Source organism: Peromyscus leucopus, chromosome 2 (genome assembly GCF_004664715.2).
Source record: "Peromyscus leucopus breed LL Stock chromosome 2, UCI_PerLeu_2.1, whole genome shotgun sequence".
In the NCBI taxonomy this organism is placed as follows: domain Eukaryota; kingdom Metazoa; phylum Chordata; class Mammalia; order Rodentia; family Cricetidae; genus Peromyscus; species Peromyscus leucopus.
The window spans coordinates 33,466,538-33,491,508 of NC_051064.1; the positions used below are offsets into that span (position 1 = coordinate 33,466,538).

Here is a 24,971-nt window from a genome sequence, read left to right on the forward strand (position 1 = left end):
TGTTTGGATCTCGGTGAATTGCTTAGGAATGATTAGGAGACATGGCTTTGTTGGAGAAGGTTTGTCACTGAGGATGGGCTTTGAGGTTTGAAAAGTTCATGCCAGGACAAATCCTTCTCTTTCTCTCTCTCTGCTGTGGATATTGCTCTATATAAATAAAACACTGATGGTCAGTGACCAGACAGGAAGTATAGGCGGGACAAGGAGAGAGGAGAATTGGGGAAACAGGATGAAGGAGGGAGAGACACTGCAGCCACCGCCAGGACAAGCAGCATGTAAAGACGCCGGTAAGCCACCAGCCACGTGGCAAGGTATAGATTTATAAAAATGGGTTAATTTAAGATATAAGAATAGTTAGCAAGAAGCCTGCCATGGCCATACAGTTTATAAGTAATATAAGCATCTGAGTGATTATTTTATATGTGGATTGTGGGACTGCGGGGCTTGGTGGAACCTGGAGAGAAGCCCTCCAGCAACATATCTCTCTCTCTCTCTCTCTCTCTCTCTCTCTCTCTCTCTCTCTCTCTCTCTCTCTCTCTCTCTCTCTCTGCCTATAATTTATTTATCAAATGTGAGCTCTCAAATAACACTCCAGCACCACGCCTACCTTTCTGTCACCGTGCTCTCTACCATGATGGCCATGGACTAATCTTCTGAAACTGTAAGCAGGTCCCCAAGTTAAACATTTTCTTTTATAAGTTGCCTGGGTCAGGGTGCCTCTTCACAACAATAGAACAGTAACTAAGACAAGGCGATTCTACTCTTGAGATATAAATATTACTTATTTGTGTTGAAATAGCCCTCTTAGAATAACATTCTTTAAATAAAAACATTTCTTGAACATATATATATATATATTATGTATGTATATTAATTAATGCTGGATATTCAATATCCATCTATGTGATTCTGTATTTATATACATGACTGACAAGCATGCCATCTATGTAGATGACTGAAGCAACACATTGACATATGCTGCTAGTACTTCCATAAGACAAACAGTGTATGAATTCCATCCCATGCTCATTTGTTATTTCGACCAGTTTTGAATGCAAAGAATCACTTAGTGTTGAGCTGAATGGCAGAAATGCCTCCATAAAGACAGTCCAATTTCAAGCCTTATAAATAATACTACTCACAAGGAAAGCAAGCATACAAATCAATTTGAATTCTAATTATACATCTGCTGTAGTTAGGGTGTTATTTGTCTAGCTATGTTTTGTGAAAAGTTGATTATGAATACTTTCGTTAGGACCATTCTAGGCACTTTCAAAGAGTTAGAAATGTATAAAGAAGAAAAATAATACATGTGATGGTATAACATTCCTACAATAAGAAAAGATGCACTTCTCTGATAGGGAGAAACAGCCATGCAAAGAGGCATCTGGTAGACCTGTCATTCTGAAATGTGGCCCAGAAGCACCAACAAATTCCAATTCTCCTAAACTCTGTTAGGAATGCAAATGCCCCGTTCCCAGCTCACACAAGGGAAGCTGGCACCAGGGACACCACTCTGGCATTGCAAACTCTCCAGGAAATTCTGTTATGAGCTATTATACAGAACTCTCTCTGTTCATCTCTGCATGAATAAGGAAAACCTGGTGAGTTATACAGTTTACAAGTAATCCTCATCCTACATTAGTTTAAGGGGAATAAAATTACATTTTAATTATGATTGAGGTTACATAATTACTAATTAATAAATGATGCATGGGTGGATATGACGTGATAGTTTTATCAAATCAGCACTGTAAGAGAAAAGCTGCACTTTAAAGTAAGCCTAGTAAGTGGGCTGTTCTATTTATTAGCAACCTTGTCATCTGGTATTCTTTTAGACAGGTCTAAATGTTTCATCCCACCACGTTTGGTGGTCATTAATCTTCATGGGAAACCACTAAACTCTGCCTGGCCATGGCCAGGTTCACTGAGACTCAGGTATCCTATGCATCCTTACTGGACACCATGAATCAGCTTAAAGAGTACAAGAACTTTCATTGGTTAACTACGGGACTTAATGATGATTGTAGATCCAAGCGTGTATAATCACCAGAGAATAGAGACTGCCTCAGAAAACTTAGAAGCTGGGCAAAGCTCAACCAGTCTCCTGCTTCATGATTTGGTGATAATGTGACTTACATCAGGGACGATCAGGGCAGCCTCAAGGTCTCTATTGTTTTGGTTTTTAATTCTGGTATTCCATCTTATTTCATAACTAATACCGCAAATAAACATTACTATGACTTTGCTTCATATTCAGAGTGTGAAGCATTTTAAGATTCCAGGCACAATTTTCATTTCTGTGAATGTAATTGTTCACTTGAACTACTAACTTATACACATAAATTTTATCTTATTAAGCAACTAATGATCAAAAACTCTAGGAAAGAGTAGAACAATTTTGCAAGTGAAAGAAACTTTAAAATACTATCTACAAAGCAAAGCAACAGTGCAGGAGAAGGAAAACCTTCCCTGGAACTTCAAAGTGGAAAGCAACTCAGTCTCCACAATGTAATTTATGCCCCTTGAAGGTGTTTCTTCTATCTAAAGCATCTGAAACTCTGTCAGGGAGAAGCAGGGGATGACTACATAAGGGTTAAGTCTGCACAAGGACAAAGTACAAAATCAAAGAATCTTTTCTCATGTTTCTTGTCACGTTTCAACTTCATTTCCATGATTCCAGAATTAAATATTTTATGCAACTGTTTTTTTTAATTTTTCTCCTCCTAGAATGTTTAAAAGTTTTGTCTCATCAATTGTTGTTACACAGGGTGAACACTTATTATGCAACATTTTCCCTCATATTACAACATATAACTGGAGTATAATATAAACAGTAATGATGCTATTAAATGCATTAACAACAACAAAGACCTCACCTGTGTAATCAACACCCAGGTCAACAGAAAACATATTTCTAGCATCCCAGAAAGGGTTTACATTTTGAATGTCCCCCCCCCCCAAAAGCATTGAGGTGGCTCAGTCACCACCATATGGTACCAAATGGAGGTGACAGAGCCTTCAGAGCTTGTTCTTATAGGAGGAAGTTAGGTCATTGGGGGCATTCCCTTGAACTGGATTTTAGCATTTGCTCATTCCTACTCTCCATAATGTGAGCAGTTTTGCCTCACCACAAAGGTTTTAATGTCGATTTGTCTCAAGTATTTTGTCACAGAAACAGAGAGATGACTGAGAATACATTCAAATGTTTGTTGCATGAATAAAACAAAAAGAATGTTCTGGAAGGTAATATCTTCTAAATCTAAATCAATAACAAATCAGTGCTTGATTATAAAATGCCAAAGTCAAGAATGATATGGAATGTGGCCTGGGATGTTTCATTCCAGTGCAGCAAATATCACTACTACAATCAATTTGGAAACTTAACCTAGCATGAAGAAGAGAATCCAGAAGCTGTTGAAGAAGATATTATAGCCTTAAGTAACATTAGTAACCTTTGTCATAGTGTGAAACTGAGCCAGAGCCAATCCATAAATGATTCTAACAATATGAGCTTCTAATCAGACCAAAACATGAAAATAGTTACAATGTGGTGTGCATCTAAATATTGCCCAAAATGCTGACATATACACATTACATGGCTATGTATCATCACAAAGCAAATGCAAAATGCTGAGCCTGTCTGCCAGGGACACTAATTCTTAAAGAGATTAGCTTCCTAGCTCTGTGAAAACATGGATAATTATAGCATCATGTTTATTATGCTGTTGCTTACAAAGCATGCATTTATTGTAATGCAGTTTTGTCCCCTAGGGCCCTCAATACAAATATAGATGTTATACTTTGCATTAAATGGTAAAGGTGAAAAGCCTTGGCCCTGAGGACTGAGTAGAGGGATACTGCTCTGGCCTGCATCATGGCATAGGTAAGTGGCTTTATTTCCCTGTCAGGCCTGTATATTTTCTACCTTGGGGACTATACGTTTCTCCTAACTTTCAGAAAGCAGTCCTACTCGGTGTGATGACAAGATATGTGCCAAATGATCATTTTAGTTCTCATGGGCACCACTGACAAAGAACTATTTGAAGAAGCTCCAAGGCCCAAATGAGTTGTGGTCAAGAAAGCAAGCATTAGATTAACAGCTTTTACCAACATAAGTGCCAAAGTCAGCCAGAAGAGCATGACTGTCGGGACTCCCAGAGATCCTAAGTGACAGGGCACTTCTCCAGGCATGCAGAGGTGAGGCACAGTAAGCCTTCTCTTCATTACTGTCACCCCAGGGAAGCAGCAGTCAGAGTAATACTTAGTGGGAAGCCGAACACAAGGACATAGTTCAGATTTCCTATTGTCCAGGAGAGAGGGGGGGAGGGAGGGAGGGAGAGAGGAGAGAGAGAGATTGATTGATTGATTGATTGTTTTTGTGCAGCTATGAGTTGGCCTTCATGCCAGGAGGGTAGGTGAGCATGTGGCTACTCAACAGGATGTGGTCTAGTGATTTTATTAAATATGTCTGTCTGTCTCTAACTGAGCCAAACTCCATATGATCCATCTGAGCACAAAGTGAGGCAAAATAACCACTGATCAATAATTTACTTCACTCCACATCTATGTAACTGTAAAATTAACTATGTGTTAACCTATTCTCTTTACTAAACAGAGTATATTCAAGTCATCGATAGGCTCCATATGAAAAAAGAAATGTTATTTGTATTCCTGAAAAGCCCACTCTACTTGAGGAAATAATGACATGTGACTAAATCCTTGCAATCTCCCCATGAGGGTGCTGCAATTGATGTTAAGTAAAAGAGGAAAGACTGACTGACAGACACATAATAAAGCCTTACAATAAAGAGTGTGCATGCTGCAATCACCGCTAGATAAGAAGAGCAAAGAGACAGACAAACAAAAAGTGCTCACAGTAAAGTGATTGTGTTTTAAATAAAAGAGGAGGGAGAAAGGGAAGAAGATGGATAGATGGAGCAGAGTGCGGAGTAAAAAAGGAGGTACAAGGAAGGAGCAACCAATCATATCTAACTCCTAAGTTAGGGATAAAAGCATATAGCTTAGGGAACAGGCAGCTTTCACATTGCATGTTCAGGATAAAGAAGTAAATTAGTTCTGACCCATGAGGCATGTTAAGTGAAGGTAGAAGAATTTGTGTGCTGTGTCTATTCTCAATGGAATGGAAAAGAGAAGGAGCTACTTGTTCATTGTCATGTATAGTTAATGACTTGGAAGACATGAGGCGCCCTCAGGACTTCAGAGAATTAGAGATGTGGCCAGGAATACTTGCTTTTGTGTCCTGAAGAGGTTGCTCTCAATTATGTAAGGCCCCATGGCATTTTGCTTCAGGTCTCTGACTCTGGGCCTTGGAACTATACCACCAGAGAGGTAAGTTGTTTTAGCAGAGACAATAGAAGCTATGAACAAGGTGCAAACCATGAATCTTAGAGTGTTCCCCTTTCTTTATGAGAGAATGGACTGCTGTCAGAAACTGATGGAATTTAAGCAAAACAAACAAACAAAATCAGAGAAACAGAGTATAGAGAAAAGCAGAATTCAGTATTATTCATATTTTCTTCCATCTGAGAGGAATTTATTTATAGAGGAAAACAATAAATTTTCTGAGATCTTCTTATTATTCCTTCTTAATCAAGGCTCATCAATATCCACAGCAATGAATATAAGTATGTTCTGTCTGAATTCATGGGATTCCTGAAACAACTGCTGTGGTATGATCTCAAGATCAAAGAATAAAGGTCTCATTTTTAAATGTGTTTTCAGTTTGCTGGACTATTTCATTGAAATTATGTAGAAAATATATTTATTACAGCAGCCTGCTAATGATATGGGGACTGTGAGACAGAAACAGCCAAATGGATATAGTGTTTAAGTCACAGTTTAGTTCAACCTCATCCTGAAGTCCTAAGACTTGGGTGTACTCATCAGATCCTTTGTCCTTGCAACCACTGGAGTTTTAACTTTACTGATGTTCCATTTTTTTCTTTCTTTTTTTTTTTAAAGATTTTATTTATTTATTATGTATACAGAAGAGGGTGCCAGATCTCATTACAGATGGTTGTGAGCCACCATGTGGTTACTGGGAATTGAACTCAGGACCTCTGGAAGAGCAGTCAGCGCTCTTAACCTCTGAGCCATTTCTCCAGCCCCCGCTCCATTTCTTAAATGAGACATTCTATGACATTATGTATTGAAGCTTCCTCTAACCTCATTTCACATAGCAAGGATATGTAAATCAAAGTAAATCTGCTCAATGCAAAGAAAACAAAACAGGATCAAGAGCAGACCCTGGCAAAAGGCGAGGGGTCTCAAAGGCTCTAGCCTATGTTCAGTGATAGTGCAGATGTTCCAAGTCTGAGAAAAATAGAGCCCCGCCTGGTATAAACGCTACTCTTTCATTCACTATATGTATCGTGAATCCTTATACCTCCAGCACATTCCCGATGTGCAAACAGATACTTTATGGGTGTGGTCTTGGCTGATTTCTTTTAACAGACTATGATAAACTGGTGGCTTATGAACAACATATTTTATTTCTCACATTTCTGTTAGCCAAGAAGACCAAGCTCCAGGTGTTGGCACACTCATTGTCTGGCGAAGGCTATTTCTTGGTTCAGAGATATTGTCTTCTCATTATATCCTTGCACACTGTAAGGGGCTAGCTAGATCTCTAGGCTCCTTTTAGAAAGACTCTAAAGTAACATTTACAAGACTTTCTACTCTCATAACTTAATTACCTCCTCCAAATCCATACACTGATGTCCTCACCATGTGGTTTATGGGTTTAATATATGGATACTGAATCAAAGACATTTAACCTATAAAACATATAGTGAGGAGCAAAAAAAATGTGCAGGTTATCAGTGAGATTTGTCAAAAATTATTTTATGTTAGTTCACAGCAGATTTCAACAAAATAACTTTTTGTCTGGGAAGTTAAAGAAATGTCAAGGTTATCCTATAAGACTGACATTCCATTTGCAATCTTGTCTGTTTTTTGAAGGAGCAAATAAACAGGTTGAGTTATAGGTAAAGACAAGGAATTACACTCTATCTCATGTTTTCTCATGGGAATGTGTTTGTAAATGTATCTCATCTGTTATGCATGATAAAGAAGAAATAGGTTAAGAACTGCTGGTCCAGCAGAATGAAAATGGACTTTGTTTTAGGCAGACCTGATTAAAATTCTACTTCTGTCACTATAGCTACAGACATGTTACTTAGCTACTCTTAGCCTCAGTTTTCCTATAATTGGAAAAATCATATCTACCAATTATAATGATACAAAATGTAGATCTTTTATATTTTACATTGTTCCTCTTCTTTCCACAAGCTTCATGAACAGTGATCACATAGTTTAAGAAGCTTTTTATTTCAAATAAAAGAAAGATGAACTCAAAATGGTATTGACTGTATGATGTGTATTGGTCTGAGAAATGAGCAGTTATGAAGGTTAAGTATTAGGGATGTTGGATCTGCTGCCTAATAAGGGTCAGCAAGATGTTTATCTGTCAACTTTGCTTTCAACAGAAGCTGGTGGCCTGCGTCACTACACAGGGAATATGATATTCTGTGGCTTTCAGGACTAGAGAGAAAGATCACTAGTGACAATGTAAATTGATAATGTTTTACAAATCGTGTGGTCACTACAGAGATAGTAGCAGAATGGACAAGATACTGTCATGGAAAATCATAAGGTCTACCATGACACCTTGGTATTTTACATGTTTTCTTATGACAACATTTTATGTTACTTTGTTGTTGTTCCTATTAAAACCCTTTCTAATTAACCTGTCTGTGTCTAGAAAAGATTTATTTCTATGGAGAATTGAGGGAAACACGTCAGGGGCCAATCACTCTCACATCCATGTCACTTCCTGATCTTCCATCCACAACTTTTTATAGGATTGCAATAATAGTTGATGACAAAACAGCTGTTTGTACTTTCCTCATAATGTCATATGTATACACCTGTGTGAGAATAAAAAGCTGTTGTGAGTTCCTTTGTAAGCAAATAGTTTCTTACTGCTATTAAGTCACATGACAGATCATGCAAGAATACTTAGAATTCATTATATTGACATTTCTGTCAGTTTTATAAAAGAAGCATGAATACTTCTGATTAATGTTGATTATTGGATCCTGATTGGATTTTACAGGGAGTATATATACTAATATATTTTCCAAAATACCAGTTCTTAACCTGTTCATCATGCCTACTAAAGGGCAAACACCATTTACATCTTACATGTGGCCAAACAAGCTGAGGTTTTGAATATGTTAAATGTCAGATAATCACACTAAATGATGACTCACAAACTTTCAACATAGTCTCAGGTCAAACTATGAAAATTATCTGACTCTTCAAATGTCCCTATTTGTATTATGCACTGTGTTATATCATTGTCATCTATGTACTCTCCAGCCCTTCCTTTTCTTATTCTAATCCTTCAGTCATTCTTTACAGTTCCTGCATCTTTCATCCTACAGGTTGCCCCAAATGATCTGTTATGAATTACCAATGCCTTTCATTAAATGTGCCAGACACACTTTCCCTGATAGAGTCTGACTCCTATCAACTAAGTATGAATCCAAAACTCCAAGCACAGAACTAGGATGTAATATGCTTTCCCCCAAAGCCACAGTATACCTTTTAGCCTTTTCAAATGCTCAGCTTCTAAAGAAATCACTGCTTGCTTCCAGGCTACATGTTCAATGAGAGATGTATGTTGCACTGGTTACAGATAACTAGCATACTCTCATAATGTGACTATTCTTTGAATATCCCAGAATCTACAAGAAAAAATGTAATTATAATTCTCTCAAATAATTAAGTCAGAATTTTGCAAATCTAGTCAAAAAGGTCAAAAGCAGCAATACTCTGAACACCCACAAAAGTTTAAATATATACTTTAATAAATTTGAATGTTTTCTGTAGTTGAATGAACTTTCTTGGGAATATGTGACTAAGTCTAAATATGAATACTCAAAGGAATAATTGTTGATATCTATGTCCTATAATTTTTCCATTTTTATTTTGTGAATTTTTTCAAGGATATATAATGTGCTGAAAGCTCCATTTATATCAGAATACCAATTTGCTGATTCATTTTTATTCATAAATATGTGTGATGTCTATGTGAGTGAGTTTTGTGAATATGGCAATCCTGAAGAAGTGAGAGGACAGTCCCACATCCTCTGGAGTTGGAGTTACTGGAGGTCGTAAGAGCAGTAAGCACTAATAACCACTGAGCCATCTCTCTAGCTCCTTGTTTATTTTTGAAGGATAAAGCATTGTGGACTCAGCTAATGTCCAACTCACATTAATGCCTCCTGCTTGTCCTCTGAAGAGGCAGGAATGATTCAAAGTTGGAGTCCATCACTGCCATGCTGCGCATTTTCATTCTGTTACTACCGATGTTAGTGAATGCAAAGTCCACATCATGATTTTCCTTCTATTTCTGATAGTTATATACATGGTGCTGTGCTGTGTATATTTTCCCTCTTTATTCAGTATTATGTTTCAAATTTTGCTCATAGCAATATATATCTACCTGTATAATCACGAATTAAATATACTTATGACAAATTGTTAGACAGTTATCAGCAAACCTTTTGTAGAAAGGTCACTTAATTATATGTGCTCTCCCACTGCTGCAGCAATGCTGTAATTAACAGTTCATCATAAAGCACAGGTGAGAGCTTTCATAGCATCTATCCTTCGGAGTGGAGAGGCTGAGTCAGAGCAGAGGCCGTGGAATGGACTCAGTGCTACTAGGTTTTGAAAAAATGGTTCTGAAAATACCTGTATTTATATTCAGGAAAATATTTTATATAAAAACCAGAACAAAAAGGTTCTTTTGTTGAGAAAAACAACCCTATGTATAAGTATAAGGAATGCTCAGTAGATCTAGTTTTAAAAGATAAGCACAAACTCTAAGCCTGAGGTGAAATGTTCTCACTGAGGAACATTACAAGAAGGATGGTCTGAAATGCTCCACTGTCCTTTGTAGTCCAGGGAAAATGGTGATGTCGTAGTTGTTTATGATATTATATAATGAAATGCTTCTTTTGGGTCCTATTGGGAATGTTCCATTCTGAGGATGGTAGGAAAGCTGTACTACTTAATATCTTGGTGCATTTCACTTTATACACTTTTATAAATTCTACAGTTGTTAGTATGTTACTTTTTGCTTTGACCAGATACTCAAGTATGTCACTGCTACGATGAGAAGCTGAATAGTGGACTAAAACAATGCTTACTCTTGTTTCTTTTCCAGCTCCTAGTCTTTCGCCAACCAAATATTCAGTCGGTTTGTTTCATCTACCTTTGCAGTTTCCCAAGCTGCTTGTAGTTCCTTTGGAATGAACTGAGTTATATTATAATAAGCCAATGAAACAATCAAATAAATGTTAATGAGTAAGTTCTCTTCCATAGGCTTGAGTACAATCTGAATCTCTGGCCTTGCTTTTTAAACAACCTTTTGGATAGGTTCAGTTAGATGACCTATAACTGCTTCAACCTCCAAAATTTAAAAATCACACCACATTTTCCACAAAAATCATGTCTTCTTTCTGCCATGTTGTCAAAATGTTTGACTGGCTGTCTTTAATGTTAAAAAAAATACTTAAAATGCAAGAATACCTGTGGGGAGCTCAGGTCCAATCATTGCATCTACAGAAACATGCTAATACCTAAGGCTCAGGAGCTATTGTGGAAGAAGGAATGAAGTTTGCTGTAGGGTTGTGTCTTCTAGTTATGGCAGGGAGGCTACACTCATGGAGTCTAAACAATATGGTTGTCTAAACAAAACATGAACAATGACAATGTCAGCTTGCATGCCCACTGGACAGGGGACATCTCATAGGGCCCAGCTTTAGATAAAGTACCACAGGCAATAAATGACTGCTGACAGAGACAATAATTTTTCCATAGGGATGACTCTCTTCCCCACTATTGTTTACCTAGTACTAAATGGTCAGCCCTAAAACAATATATAAGCAACACTAAGCACTTGCAACTTTTTGTATTTACAATTGTATATAATTATTTGTATATATATACATATATATGTATGTATACAAAGTATGTGTCTGTGTATAAGAAAAATAATTAAAGAATAAGAGGCTGTGGAAATTAGGAGGGAGTGGGAAGGCTATAATAGGGAAATAATTGACTATAGAGCATTATTTCTAGTATCTGAATATGATGTTATTCCCCTGTTTACTGTTGGTGATACAAAAGAAGTAAATACAACTCCTGCTGTGTTTATTTTGGTTCTCTTAGAACAAAACAATTATGAGCAATGTTAACTATGTACGAATGTAAGAGACAAGACAAGGAAGATAAGAATGAAGAAGGACCAAATCACATTTGACAGTTATGTATGTAGGGTAAGTGAAGACAGAGAGGTAATGGTTGTAATGCCAGGCATGGTGGAGCACACATTAATATCAATGCCTATGGAAAAAAATAAGGATCTGAATTTAAAGTCTGTCTAACTATATAGCAAGTTTGAGACCTGACTAAATGATGAAATGTATACTCAAAGGTAATGTTACTTTGGCTAAATTTTAAAATGTAAGGCATGGAGAATCCCTGAGTGAGTCAAGTCCTGAGTGAACAATCATTCTTGACATGGGCCCTGCCAGGTCAACAACATCAATGTCTTAGGCCTATAAGGGTGGCAAAGCCTTACTTGGGTGGGCCCAAGGAAGATAACAAAGCTTTCTTCAGGGTTTGAGTGCAAATGAGAAACCAGTGTGTACAAACACAAGCACCTACAGCTTCTCCCTCCATCAGGATGTTTACAGCCTGAGACTGCTTGCCTACAGAGACTTCCTATGGAAACTAGCTAGCCCCCTCCCACTGTACTTACTAAACATGTTGAGGCTCTAGGTTGCTGTCAGTAAGTAGTAGGTGTAGGTTTGTCAGAGCCCACACATCCTACCAGACCTCAGCTTTTGTGTGCATGTGTCTATGTGTCAGTTCTTTCTCCACTCCTTCACAGCCCTTAGTCAGAGTTCTAGGACCAAAGCCTCATGGGTTGGTGTAAAAAAAATGTTAGCTCCTGTTCTAGATACAGAGAAGTTCAAAGTCATGGTGCAAGCATTGTCAGCTCACAATAAGATTTTTCTAAGTAAGCCATCTCAGTGGTTAGGCAAAAGAAAAAATGGCTGAATTGAGAAGGGGTATATGTGAAAAACTCTTCTTATATGTAGCTTTTGTGAGGATTGAATTGATAGAGCAATGGATGGTTATGTGTAGGTTCTTGAGAGAGGATACATTGGAAACATCAATTCCTATATGCAATTAATAAGTCTTTAATATGATCATACACAACACCAAAGTAAAGCAGCTATTAAACTAGAGTACCTCAAGAATTCACTTGAGACTTGTATTCATTCATAAAATGCCAAGATGCACTCAGTAGAGTAAGCAAATAACTGAAACGGATGGACAAAGTGCTCTTAAGAATTAAGAGTGGAAATATCATAGCTGTTCAGTATAAAACCTTTGCAAGAAAAGCAAAATAAATCTGAAATGTTGTAGATGCTGCCTTAGACTGGAGTCTGCCTGGAGAGTTCACATAATTGAGGAATGTCATGAGGGTTAATTGATGTCAGTAGAGCAAGGCTAAGGAAAGCATTCACTGCAGATGGAAGGTGAATAACTGGCTCTGTCCAGGGCTATTTTCTGAGTGACCTATGCTGATTCCTATCAGCAGGCAGAATTAGTTATCACTGCCAGAGTGTCCCTTCAGGGTCTGCTCATTTTTCAATTCCCTGCTATCCAGTTGAGTTATTCTTTAAATGAATCAATCACTAATTCATAATTAAATCCAATGCTGCCGTTAGATCTATAGTCAAAAACTTAGGAGATGGCAACATGAATTGAAACAAATCAGAAATATTGCCTGTTTGTTACTCATAAAGCCAACAGAATCTTGGCTTGCTTAAACTCATTGTTCATCAAGATATTATTCATCTGTCCTTGTTTTTCATAAATAAATATAAATCCAGTCTTGTCTTCTATTCTTACATTCCCTAAGAATGTAAGATTAGATCATCATCCTTCAGAACCAAAGCAAAACACTAGGAATTTCTTTCAGCTGTTATGAAACACCATTATATCATGGAATATAGACAATAACGGTACAGAAGTCGGCTGAATTGCAGCTATAGTCTTCCTCTCTAAAAATCTCAAAAGCCTGTGACTCCAATGTAGCACTATTAGCATCATAGTCCGATCTTACTGCTCTCACTCCCCGCTTTGATCCACTGCACACCCCTAAGTAGAAAAGGTTGTGCACAGAAATGAGAACCCAGCTTGTTACTGATGCCTTACTTTTTTGCCCTCTAACAGTATTCAGAGATCTGGTACCTTTGTGGTAATAAGACCTCCAAGAAAGAGTCCTAATTGTAGCACAACATAGGTCTCAAAATATTCTACAGCATATACCCAGCAGTATGAAACTTTCCATTGCCTTCTTTTGGACCAGTAATTAAATTACTTAGCACTAACATATTGATTTACAAGATACAGCGATGAAAAGTTGCTAAATAATTACTCTCAGATAATATTGTCTAGCATTTCCTCTTTCACTTAATTTCAATAATATTTTGCACCCAATTACGTAAGTCATTACAGAACTTGGGAAACACAGTCACCATTGAGAAATTTGCCCTCTGTATCATGATAACCCAAAGGCTAATATTCACCAGCACTTTCTCATCTAGCATAGAATTTAAATAAACAAATGATTAATTTCTGAATAAGATTAGATCAAACATGAGAGCACATTCTAGAACATTCTCTGCCCTCTTAGCCTGTTTGCTTTCTGTGCACTTTCAGGGGAGTTTGGTACCTGGATGGTAATAGCTATTATTAGGTCTAAGAAACCCATGCTAGTCTCAAGTATCATAGCAGCAACTTCTAGTCCCCTAATCCAAATGTTTCAAAAGGCAAGTATAGCATTTAAGAAGCCAGATTCTTTAGCACTAATAGACACAAGAAGTTAGACAAGAGCTTAACTAAATCTTACTTAGGAAAAGATTTTGACAGCATAAGCAGAGGTTTTTTTTGTTTTTTTTTTTTTTTTTTTTAATATCGAGAGTCACTACTTTATCAAATTGACAGCCCCAAAGAACTTATCACTAATGAGTCTTTTGAGGCAAATTGTACATGATCTCCTGGAAAACTGGATGCTGCATCTAGTTGAGATGCCCTCTTTGTCTATGATTCAGGGGCATTGCCAACAACCAAAGCAATCAAAGGAAACCACTTGGGAATCTAGTTCATGGGCACACTTATGAACTTAGATCAACATGGACATGCTTTCATGCCAGTAGTCTTTGGTTGATCATTTAAGGAAGAGGGGTGTGGACTTCTCAAAAATAGCTATGGGATTTTCTGCCTATTGATCACACTCATGGGCACAGAAAGTACTTTCCATCACTCCAGTGCTTCCCAGTTTGTCAGGGTTCATAGCGACATGATACCTCAATCACCAACTGAGTCCATCTCAAGGAAAAAACACATTAAAAATCTCTACATCAATGATCATGCAGTCAAAAAGATCAATTGCTTTCCCAGCATTTTAAAACAACTGGAAATGTGGCTCATTTATCCATAGGTGATCATTATAATCACAGGCTCAGAGCAAGAAGAGACCTTGAGATGTTCATGGATGCAATCCAGGAAGACCTAAAACTAAATCATCCAGGCAGAGGCACATTTGTCCTAATTTTAAAAGCTACAGGGATATAGCTCTTGGGGCTTCTTACTCTGAATAGAGAGAAATTCTTTCTTGCAGCTTAACAATCTCTCCCTTTACAGAACAAATCCATTCATCTGCCTGGCTGAGGTGGAGGAAGGCATCTTCAAACTTCTGTAGCCACACACCCTATCCACATAGACAAAGTTGGCTTATTTAAGAATCACATTTTCCCTAGAATTTCAAAGACATTTAAAAACAGATTTTATGAAATTTATCTTGTTTCTAAGCTTTACTTATTTTTTTCATTGTTCTCAAGTCTACATCTGTCTATTCTTTTCTAGTAGATGAGATAAGCTCTCCAGGTCTCCTGGATGCTGTGTACTTGCCATAGCATTCCTTGAAATGTGGCTACAGGGATTGAGAAAGCAAATTTATTTTTTTTTTAAATTTTACTTGGTTTAAACTTTTATCGAAAAATTATCCTTCTGTGTTTATAGGATTTTAAATATGTTTGGAAAAACTTTAATTTTTAAAACTTCCTTTTCAATTGTAATTATATAACATAAATAACATTCAAGTATCATTGATGGGAATATAACTCATGGTTTGAAAAATGTCTTAGTATGAAGTACACACAGAGTTTTGGAGTTTTAAATTGACATGGAGAATTGAGATACATTAATACTTTTATATTGATTACATGCTAAAATGATGGTATTTGGGGGTTAAAAATGTTATTTTATACTATTTTTATATTACTAATAATAAGTTCAAAAATAATCTTGTGAAAGTACTACTATCTCATGATAGCTCCACCTGTAAATTTGAACATGCAATGGGATTAAAGGTTAATAGAAGAACAACGGAAATGAAAAGAGCAGGATTTTAAATGGTGTGCCACAGGCGATGCATGAAGTAGTCCGAGAGAGTTCAAAGAATGCAGTCTCAGTGATTATTTATTACCAAATGTAATATAAAGCGATGCGTACACAGAATACACAAACAAGTTGGTCTTAAAGTTTGTTGTTTTCTTTGTTTGTATATGAGAACTATGAAGTTAAAATAGATAAGAAAAAAAGGTGGTGCTGAAACAGGAGTGCTGTAAAATAAATAGGATGTCCTGAGGGGCCTGGGAAGATCTCAGATTCATACCACCCAAAGAAGACTGTGCTGTATTACATGTGGTAAAAAGTGTGCGCATAAGTCTGTGGTTCAGAACTTGTATCCAAAGGCCACTTTCATAGAATGAAGAGGTTTCAAGTTTGAAAATTTAGAAAGCTATTTGGAATGCAATTAGTTGTGAAAATATTAGTAGTGTTGTTACTTGAAAAGACTGCCTAAGTTTTTAGCTCGTGGATTATGGTTGAGGAAGGCCCATCACCCAACCCAGATCTTTCCAGGGGAATACTAATGTAGAATGAATATTCAGACACTCATAGAATGTCGACTTTCTAAGGTCAATAATAATTCTTATCAACCTTAAATGAAAAAGTATCATTTATTACCTCATGAAATTATCTTCAGGTGTCTTTTAATGATGCTAAGAGAAGATACTCCATATGTACATTGCATTGTTGTAGATATTAATATTGCATGTACTATGTTCATGGATTCTGAAGGTAAAATGTGCAACAATAGGCAGCTTTCCATTGATGTAACTTTAATTCATGACTTCATCATTTTAAAGTTGGGGCTGTGCATCTGGCTTGTACAGACAGGCTAGGCCCCAGGAAGACTGAAAATACAGCTTTGAGGCTTTTGTGTATGTAGGATATCTAATAAATTATCATGAGAATTTTATCATGTCAGCATTCTGTGAATCTTTTCATAGACCTCTGGAAACTGTTTTTTTGTTTGTTTGTTTGGTTTGGTTTTTTTTTTTTTTTTTTTTTTTTTTTGGTTTTTGGTTTTTGGTTTTTTTGAGACAGGGTTTCTCTGTGTAGCTTTGCACCTTTCCTGGAACTCACTTTGTAGGCCAGACTGGTGTCAAACTCACAAAGATCCACCTGGTTCTGCCTCCCGAGTGCTGGGATTAAAAGTGTGAGCCACCACCTGACAGAAACTCTGTTCTTTTATAATTTCATCTAATAGACATTTAATGGACAGGGATTTAATCATCTTAGTATTGGAAGTTCTGTGAGGGTAGCAATTGTGTTGCCAAGTTCTTGAAGTTTCTTAATTCCTGTCATGTGCATGTCTATTCAAAGATCTATATGAAGTAATGGGAAACATATTATTTTATATCCTTATAGAAAATATGTCCATCCAATATATTCTAAATGTTATTCTACAATAGAACATAGGTGCTATAATGATTTCAGGAGGCAATCTAGTAAATCTTTTTATGGTAGAACTCACAAAGCTGGGACACGGGTATAAATGCTACTTATAAACCGTGTTGCTTGTTAGCAGAAAACAGAGCTAGAATCCAGGTCACTTGAATGTTTGTACCCTTCAGCAGGCTTAGAAACAGCAGAGATTACTTATGAACCAATACAATACACAAATGAGTTCAAAGTGCACTGTTTATCCTTTTAACTTGGAAAATTTATGATTTAAAGAAGTGTTTTTACTGTTTCAGAAAACTTTTATTCGTTGATGCCTAACGTGCAAAGTAAAAATGAAATGTTTAAAACTTGATGGAATCAAATTTTCTCAATCTCCATAATCATCTAACATTCACTATGTGTTAGGGACCATATCAAGCACTGTACACAGAGAAAAAAAATAGCCCTGAATCAAACATGAATTCAGTGATGGAATACCTGATTTTTTCTGCAAGTTCTAAATTATACTTGAGTTTCCAGTATCTTCTTTCAGCATTATCACCAAATTAACTCACTTAACTCAATGTGTGTGTTCAAGTGAGCCCATACTACACTTCCCAGGGCATTTGAAATGAAACACACACACACACACACACACACACACACACACACAACTGTATTTGCATCTATACTTACATTTATGTATTAACAGTTCTTTCTAGTGAAATTCTGAAAAGCAAAATTAGAAATAGACCCACTGTGAACTTTATATACTATCTCAAAAGATAAAATGCATTGTCAGCAGAAGACAAAGTCTCTGTTACAATATGTTAATGCTGAAATGAAACATGAAATTACAGATCAATATAGATACTTTTGATGTGTGAGGGAGAGGAAGACAGAAGAGAAAGTGAAATTGAGGTAGAATTTTAAAATATAATGTGAAATGGTGCTTTAAGTATGAAGGTTGGTGGGTAAGAGGAGGAGAGGGAGGCTGGTGGTCCAGGAAGCCCATTTGTAATGTGATTGCTGAACTACAAGTGTATCTGTACTGTCGAATGTTTTACCATCTCTTAAATTACAGAAACCCAAGGGGTAGGTGGTAATGGGCACACAAGTTACTAGTCACTTACTATGACTGACTTATTTCATATTGCATTTGAGCCACAATCACCCCATTTATTTCAATCTGTGATGTTATTGGTAAGGAAATTATGTTCGTAAAGAAATATAATACTCATTCTCCTTTTCAAACATGAAATATCAGTGAAAAGTGAGGAAATATAATGGTATTTTATGATTATTATGTCCAAGTTATTTCATTTATTATCTCACTAAGATGAGATTATATATAACTTCATCTACTTTTGTAGTCTTTCTTGGTTCTGTTTTATAAGTTTTCATTCTAATATACATTTCATAAAAATATGGGGTGAATTATAGAGACATAGAATCGATAAAATTATTTAAAATAATTAAGACAGAAAAAAGCCCACCAAAACTAGCTGAGAGAACAATTTTACACTTAATAAACATGTTTTAAAAGAAGAAAAGAGGATAAACACTAATATATGTGCATTCTAGTCTAACTCATAATCCAGTATATGTATGCAAATTAGTCAAATGTTTAATTTACTGTTCACAATTGACCACTCTTTATTAATATTGAACACTTTTATAAAGCTATTTAATCAGACAGCAATTGAAGTCTTAACCATGGCCATACAAAGGTAAACTGAACTCAGATCCTTCCTGAAAAATGCCTACAATTCAAGGACATTTTATGAAAAACGAAACTAAGATTTACAAGCAGTAAATCTGTGGGCAGAGGTATAATCAACTCCACACAAACACATCCCCCCCTGCACAGATAAAATTTGGCTGAATTATAGAGAATGCATGTTCTACAGTTTGAATGTGTCTCCCAGCATTCATTTGTTGGAAACAATACCCAAATGCAACAGCGTTGACAGTTAAATGCCACTTAGGCATTTAACAGTTGTTTCCATCATGAATGACTTGCCTGCATGTATGGTTTAGTATCTATTTATGGTCTTTGTTTCAGGAACAGATTAGTCATCCTGGGAGTAGCTTCTGGATAAAGGGATGGTTCTTATCCTGCCCCTTCGCACTCTGCTATTCTCTCTTCTGCTTCTGCCATGGGATATAAGTCATTCTCCACCAAAGGCAGACTTTTGACCTTGGTCTTAACAACTATAAGAAACCAATTTCTACTCTTTATCAATTACTCAATTTCAAATATTTTGTTACTAAAACACAAAATGAATGCTCTGTAGCATTATTTATACTCCAATGAACAAAATTTTAGGTTGATAATGCATACTGAAAAAAAAAATGTAGATAGGTCTGTACTGTTGTGTCCTGTCTCTTACACTTAGAAAATCTGGGTAAGCAGTTTATGATGGGTATGTGTTAATATGATTGACAAGACCTTGCAGATATGTAGTCTGGATCCTTTATCACATTTATTAGAAGTCACTGGCCTTGCTATATACCCCCATATAGGTATGAAGTATTTATTTATCAGAATTCAGAACAACAACTTACACAAGGCTAAATAGGACTGCTGTCTTCTGGAATATCACCTTAAGACATGAAAATATTTATTTTCCTAATAATTGGGTTCCAGGGTAAGTATATATGATGGTGAGCAGTCAAATTATGTTTCTTTTGACACATTTTCCCTCTTTTTTTCTAAAGTGGATGCTATGGTTACAGTTGGAAAATTATGTGCTGGACTCATTTACTTCAAGGGTTTCCCACACCCTCCATTGCCATACTATTCATCATTAATTGCATTTGTTTCCAAGCACTTCCTGGGAAGACAGCTATTTGTCACTTGCCAGTGATGCACCATCTGTTCACAGAAAAAGAAAGCCATGAAAAATGCAAGTTTTCCGGAGGAGAAAGGAAAGGGTGTTTGAGAGGAAACCAGAGATTTACACGAATGTAAGCACATGCTTGCGTACATAGGCTTCCCAGACTAGAGGGCATGGCTCTCAGTGGGAACAGCAGCCTAGAGACAGTTTGACTAACTGTTTTGTGAATTTTCCCTCACTGCTGGGAGCAAACATCGATGCTCCCCATTTGAGGTACCAAAGACAGGCCAATGTAATGCTCCCTCCAGAGTCTAGCTTTGTGAAATGATGAGTTCATTATTTGGTTTACTTGCAGAAGCAATGGTGACGGGTTTTACTTACAGGACCATAGGTGACCAAAAACAGCCGAGTCATTTAAAATTCCTACCCCAGCATAGATGTTGGCTTCTGCAGCACTACACAGATGGAGCCTCAATTTCAGTTAACTTTATACTTTTACTCTCTATAAAATTTAGCTCCTTTCTAGACAACTTGTAGCTGGGCAAGACTTATGAACAGCTGGCCAAGAGGCTCAAGAGGGCATGGCTGGAACTTCCAGTGAGGGCCTAATAATGCTCTCAGTCTTTTCCTTCCACAAAAGGTTGTCAAGAGGCCTGATCATGAGAGTTTTGGGGTGGTTTTTATTATCAATTTATTTATTTATTTTACATCTGACTGCAGTCTTCCTTTCTTCCTCTCTTCTCCCTCCCTCCATCCTCCCCCCACCCACCCTCAATCTACCCCCTTCAGTATTCATTCAGAAGGGGGCAGGCCTCCCATGGGCTTCAGCAAAGCATGTTATATCAAGCTGCCATAAGACAAAGCCTGTATTCTGGCTGGGCAAGGCAATCAAGCATGAGGTATAGTTGCCAACAGCCAGTCCAAGCACAGGGGATAGCCTCTGCTTCCATTGTTTGGAGTCTCACATATAGAACAAGCTACAGACCCATTGCCAAACACTGGGCCTTGCTCCTGGAGTCCTGCTGAGGAGAGGGAGAACAGATTGTAGGGAATAAGGCCAGGAATATCTCAGGAAAACCTGCAGAAACCACTGGCTGGGCTCATGAGAATTCACAGAATTTGAACCAACTTCCAGGGAGCCTAGATGGAACCTACCTAGACACTCTGCATATATGTGACAGTTCTGTAGCTTGGGCTATATGTCTGATGAAGATGGTAATGGCTATTACGACAGGGGCGGTTCCACAACATTGACACACAGTGTTCACTGCCCACCGAGCATTTCCCAGCAGCATCAACTGTAGCACCAACACAGTAATTTAGGGTTTGGGTCTGTGGGAGGCCAGCCAAGTGCTTGTTCCCCCAAGCAGCTTCCAGGAAAAAGACCAAGTAAGGGTTACACTGAAATTCAAGATTAAGACAGGCATTTTAGAATACTGTCAAAAAGCAAAGGAAATAGAAGCCTAAAACAGTACTGACTGCAAAGTGGAAGTGGAGGGTACGAAATATACAAGTCTTTAAAACCTGATCGCACATTGGAAGGACTTTTGATTTTTAGTCTGATCTCAGGAAGTGGAAGTGAGCGTGTGTCCCATGGTCTTCATCAATTGTTTAGAGGGGGAAATCATAGGTATTAAAGGTGGATTTAAGAGCACCCAACAGAAAGTTAAAAAAGAAATTGCCAGAAAATAGTGAAGGCAGTAAGCCTCTCACCAATACATAGTCATCCATCAGTAGTTACAAGTTCATCAGCCTCATAAATCACTCATTAGTTCAGCCTGATATAATCACTCATTAGTTCAATCATTCATGCATTCATAATTTTAATAATTATCGTGGATAAGAATTTTTTGAAGTCTTCTTAGCAAGATTGTGTTCACTAAGAGTTTATGTTGTATAGTAGGAAGTAAATGAATTCTTAATAAAGATAATACCTTTATTAAGCATTTACTACATGCTAGAAAATATTCAAGAGACTGAGACTATTAACAAGAAAAACAATTTTTAATCTAACAATGACAAAACTCAGTGATTGTAAGGAATGAAGAGCTGGGACATAAATGGGGCTGGGGGGCAGGGTGGGGCAGAAAGTAAATAAGAAGACAGTGGGTAGAAGGTATCAAAATACAGCCAGATTGGAGGCGTAAGTATAAATGCTATAGGGTGTAGTGGGGTAAGGATAATAGATACTTATTATATATTCATAAATAGTTAAAAGGGAAAGTTTGAATGTATCCAACACAGAGCAATAGTAAGGGTTTGAGTGGCCAACAATGTTAATTTGACTGATATGATCATTATACATTGTATATAAATACTGAAATGTACATACATATTTATACAATACATGTGTTCCATTGTAAATATTAAACAACAGAAAAGATGTGAAAGTTAACAATTACTTGTAGCTGATCCAAGATGGTAAGAATGATGTGCTGAGAGAAAAAGACAAGTCCTTGATGATTCAGCTGTCTCTAAAGAAATATAGGACAATACACTCCAGGCTTGTGAGATTAGCTCTGAATTGTGGATGCCACACTGAGGTGTTTAACATGTTTCTGTGGTGTGGTAATTGTCTCTTTTGTCTGAAAAAAAATCCTCCCTCATACAAACTCCTTTCCCCCCATATTTATTCTGATGGTACTGCCAGGGAACCCTCTCCCAGTGTTTACATGGCCCAAAACAACTCAACTTTCAAGGCTATTTGAAGTATAACTTGGTTTACCACAAACTCTATTTTGCAGTTTAAAGCAATTGTTCTCAATCTCATTCTTCTGCATCCATATTAATTTTTAAAAATCTCTTGTTCCATTTAAGATCTATATGTCAGACACACCATGCCTAACCACAGGCTATACCTGCTAGACCAGGCAGGCCTCAGCCTCTAGACTTTTCCCACTTTCAAGGTTTCTTCCAGCAAACACCTCCTGTCCCCAATTTTTACCCTCTCCACAACCACAGACCCTGCCTCCCAAAAGAACAGGTATGCATGCTACCCCTGCAGAAATCCTCCAATGTTTTTTCTTCCTCAGGCAGATACACCCTGCCCAATCACAGGCCCTGTCCCCCAGGAGAACAGACCCTACCTTACAGATAACCAGGTGGGCCACACAGCCTATTCCCAGTCTCTCCCTCCCTTCCTCATCACTATATCCCAGAAACAAACTTGAAAGGTTACTCCTTGCTGGATTAGAGGCCACAAAGACCACCTGCACTCTAGCCACTAAGCTGGGCAGAGACTTCATGTTGGATGAGAAGCCAAGAAGTCCACCATAACTTGTGTCTTCAACTCAGTTGGAGACCCCCTGCTTGACAAGAGACTATGCCAGCCACCAGAAGCCCAGACCCCAACTCAGATGTTGACTATCTCCTCAATCACAGACCATGTAAGCCAAAGGACCAGAGAGAAAACAGAAACCATAGAGCACGATCCCCATCCAACAAAGGCAAAATAAGACATTGGCACCTAGACATATAATCAGCACAAACCCAGATGCCTAGACATCAGAGTAAGGACACAATAACAGGCAGGGCAATATATCACCACCAGAGCCCAGCTATCCCAGTATGGCAAGTCCTGAATATTCCAACACAGCAGAAACATAAGAGAGTGATCTTAAGATTCTCTTTATGACGATGATAGAGGTCTTTAAAAAAGTAAGTGAATACATCACTTAAGGAAATCCAGGAAAGACAATTAAAAAATTTGAGGAAATAAGTTTAAAGAAATCCAAGAAGATGAAGGAAAAAAAAAACAGTGAAGGAAATGAATCAAAGTGTTCAAGACATGAAATGGAAATAGAAGGAATAAAGAAAATGCAAACAGGAAATTCTGGAAATGGAAAATCTAGGTATGTGAACAGGGACTACAGATGCAAAACATCACCAAAAGAATACAAGAAATGTAAGAAAGAATATAAGGCATTGAAGATGTTATAGAAGATATAGATTCATCAATCAAAGAAACCAGTAAATATAAAAAATTCCTGGAACAAAACACCCAGGAAATCTTGGACATGAAAAGACCAAACCTAAGAAAAATAGGAATAGAAGGAGAAGAATCCATGATGAAAGGTCCAGAAAACATTTTCAACAAAATCATAGAAGAAAATTTTCCTAACCTAAAGAAGGAGATGTCTATAAAGGTACAAGAAGTATACAAAATACCAAATACGGTGGACCAGTAAAGAAATTCCCCTTAGGCCGGGCGGTGGTGGCGCACGCCTTTAATCCCAGCACTCGGGAGGCAGAGCCAGGCGGATCTCTGTGAGTTCGAGGCCAGCCTGGGCTACCAAGTGAGTTCCAGGAAAAGGCGCAAAGCTACACAGAGAAACCCTGTCTCGAAAAACCAAAAAAAAAAAAAAAAAAAAAAAAAAAAAAAGAAATTCCCCTCACCCCATAATAATCAAAATACTAAAATTCATAACAAAGAAAGAATCAAAAACACCAAGGGAAAAAGACCAAGTAATATATAAAGGCACACTGAATAGAATTACACCTGACTTCTCAATGGAGACTCTAAAAGACAGAAGAGCCTGGATAATGCCCTGAAGACTTTAAGAGATCACACATGCTAGCCAGACTACTATACGTCCCCCAAAAAACTCTGAATCACAGTAAATGGAGAAAATAAGATATTTCATGAGAAAGTCAAATGTAAACAATTCCTACAAATCCAGCCTTAAAGAAAATACTAAAAAGAAAATTCCAACACTTGGAGGTTAACTACACCCATAAAAACACAGGAAATAAATAATATTTACTCACAAGAGTAAAACCAAAAGAAGGCAAGGACACATATTCTCTCTCTCTCTCTCTCTCTCTCTCTCTCTCTCTCTCTCTCTCTCTCTCTCTCTCTCTCTCTCTCTCCCACCAACAACAAAATAATAGAAATTAACAATCATTGGTCACTGATATTATTTAGTATCAATGGACTCAATTTCCCAATAAAAAGACAGACTAACAGAATGGATGCTGCATACAAGAAGCACACCTCAACATCAAAAATACACATCACCTCAGGGTAAATGATTGTAAAAAGATTTTCTAAGAAAAGGTTTAAAAAAACTTGTGTAGCCATTCTAATATCTAACAAAATAGACTTCAAAGCAAAACTAATAGAAAGAGACTGGGAGGGGAACTTCATACTCATCAAAGGAAAAT

At 37.3% G+C, this 24,971-nt stretch overlaps 1 protein-coding gene across 2 annotated transcripts in view; it reads right to left on the bottom strand.

Moving 5' to 3' along the window:
* Nkain3 (sodium/potassium transporting ATPase interacting 3) overlaps window positions 1–24,971 on the bottom strand; it is a 684,808-nt gene that overhangs the window by 411,832 nt on the left and 248,005 nt on the right. The window lies entirely within an intron of this gene.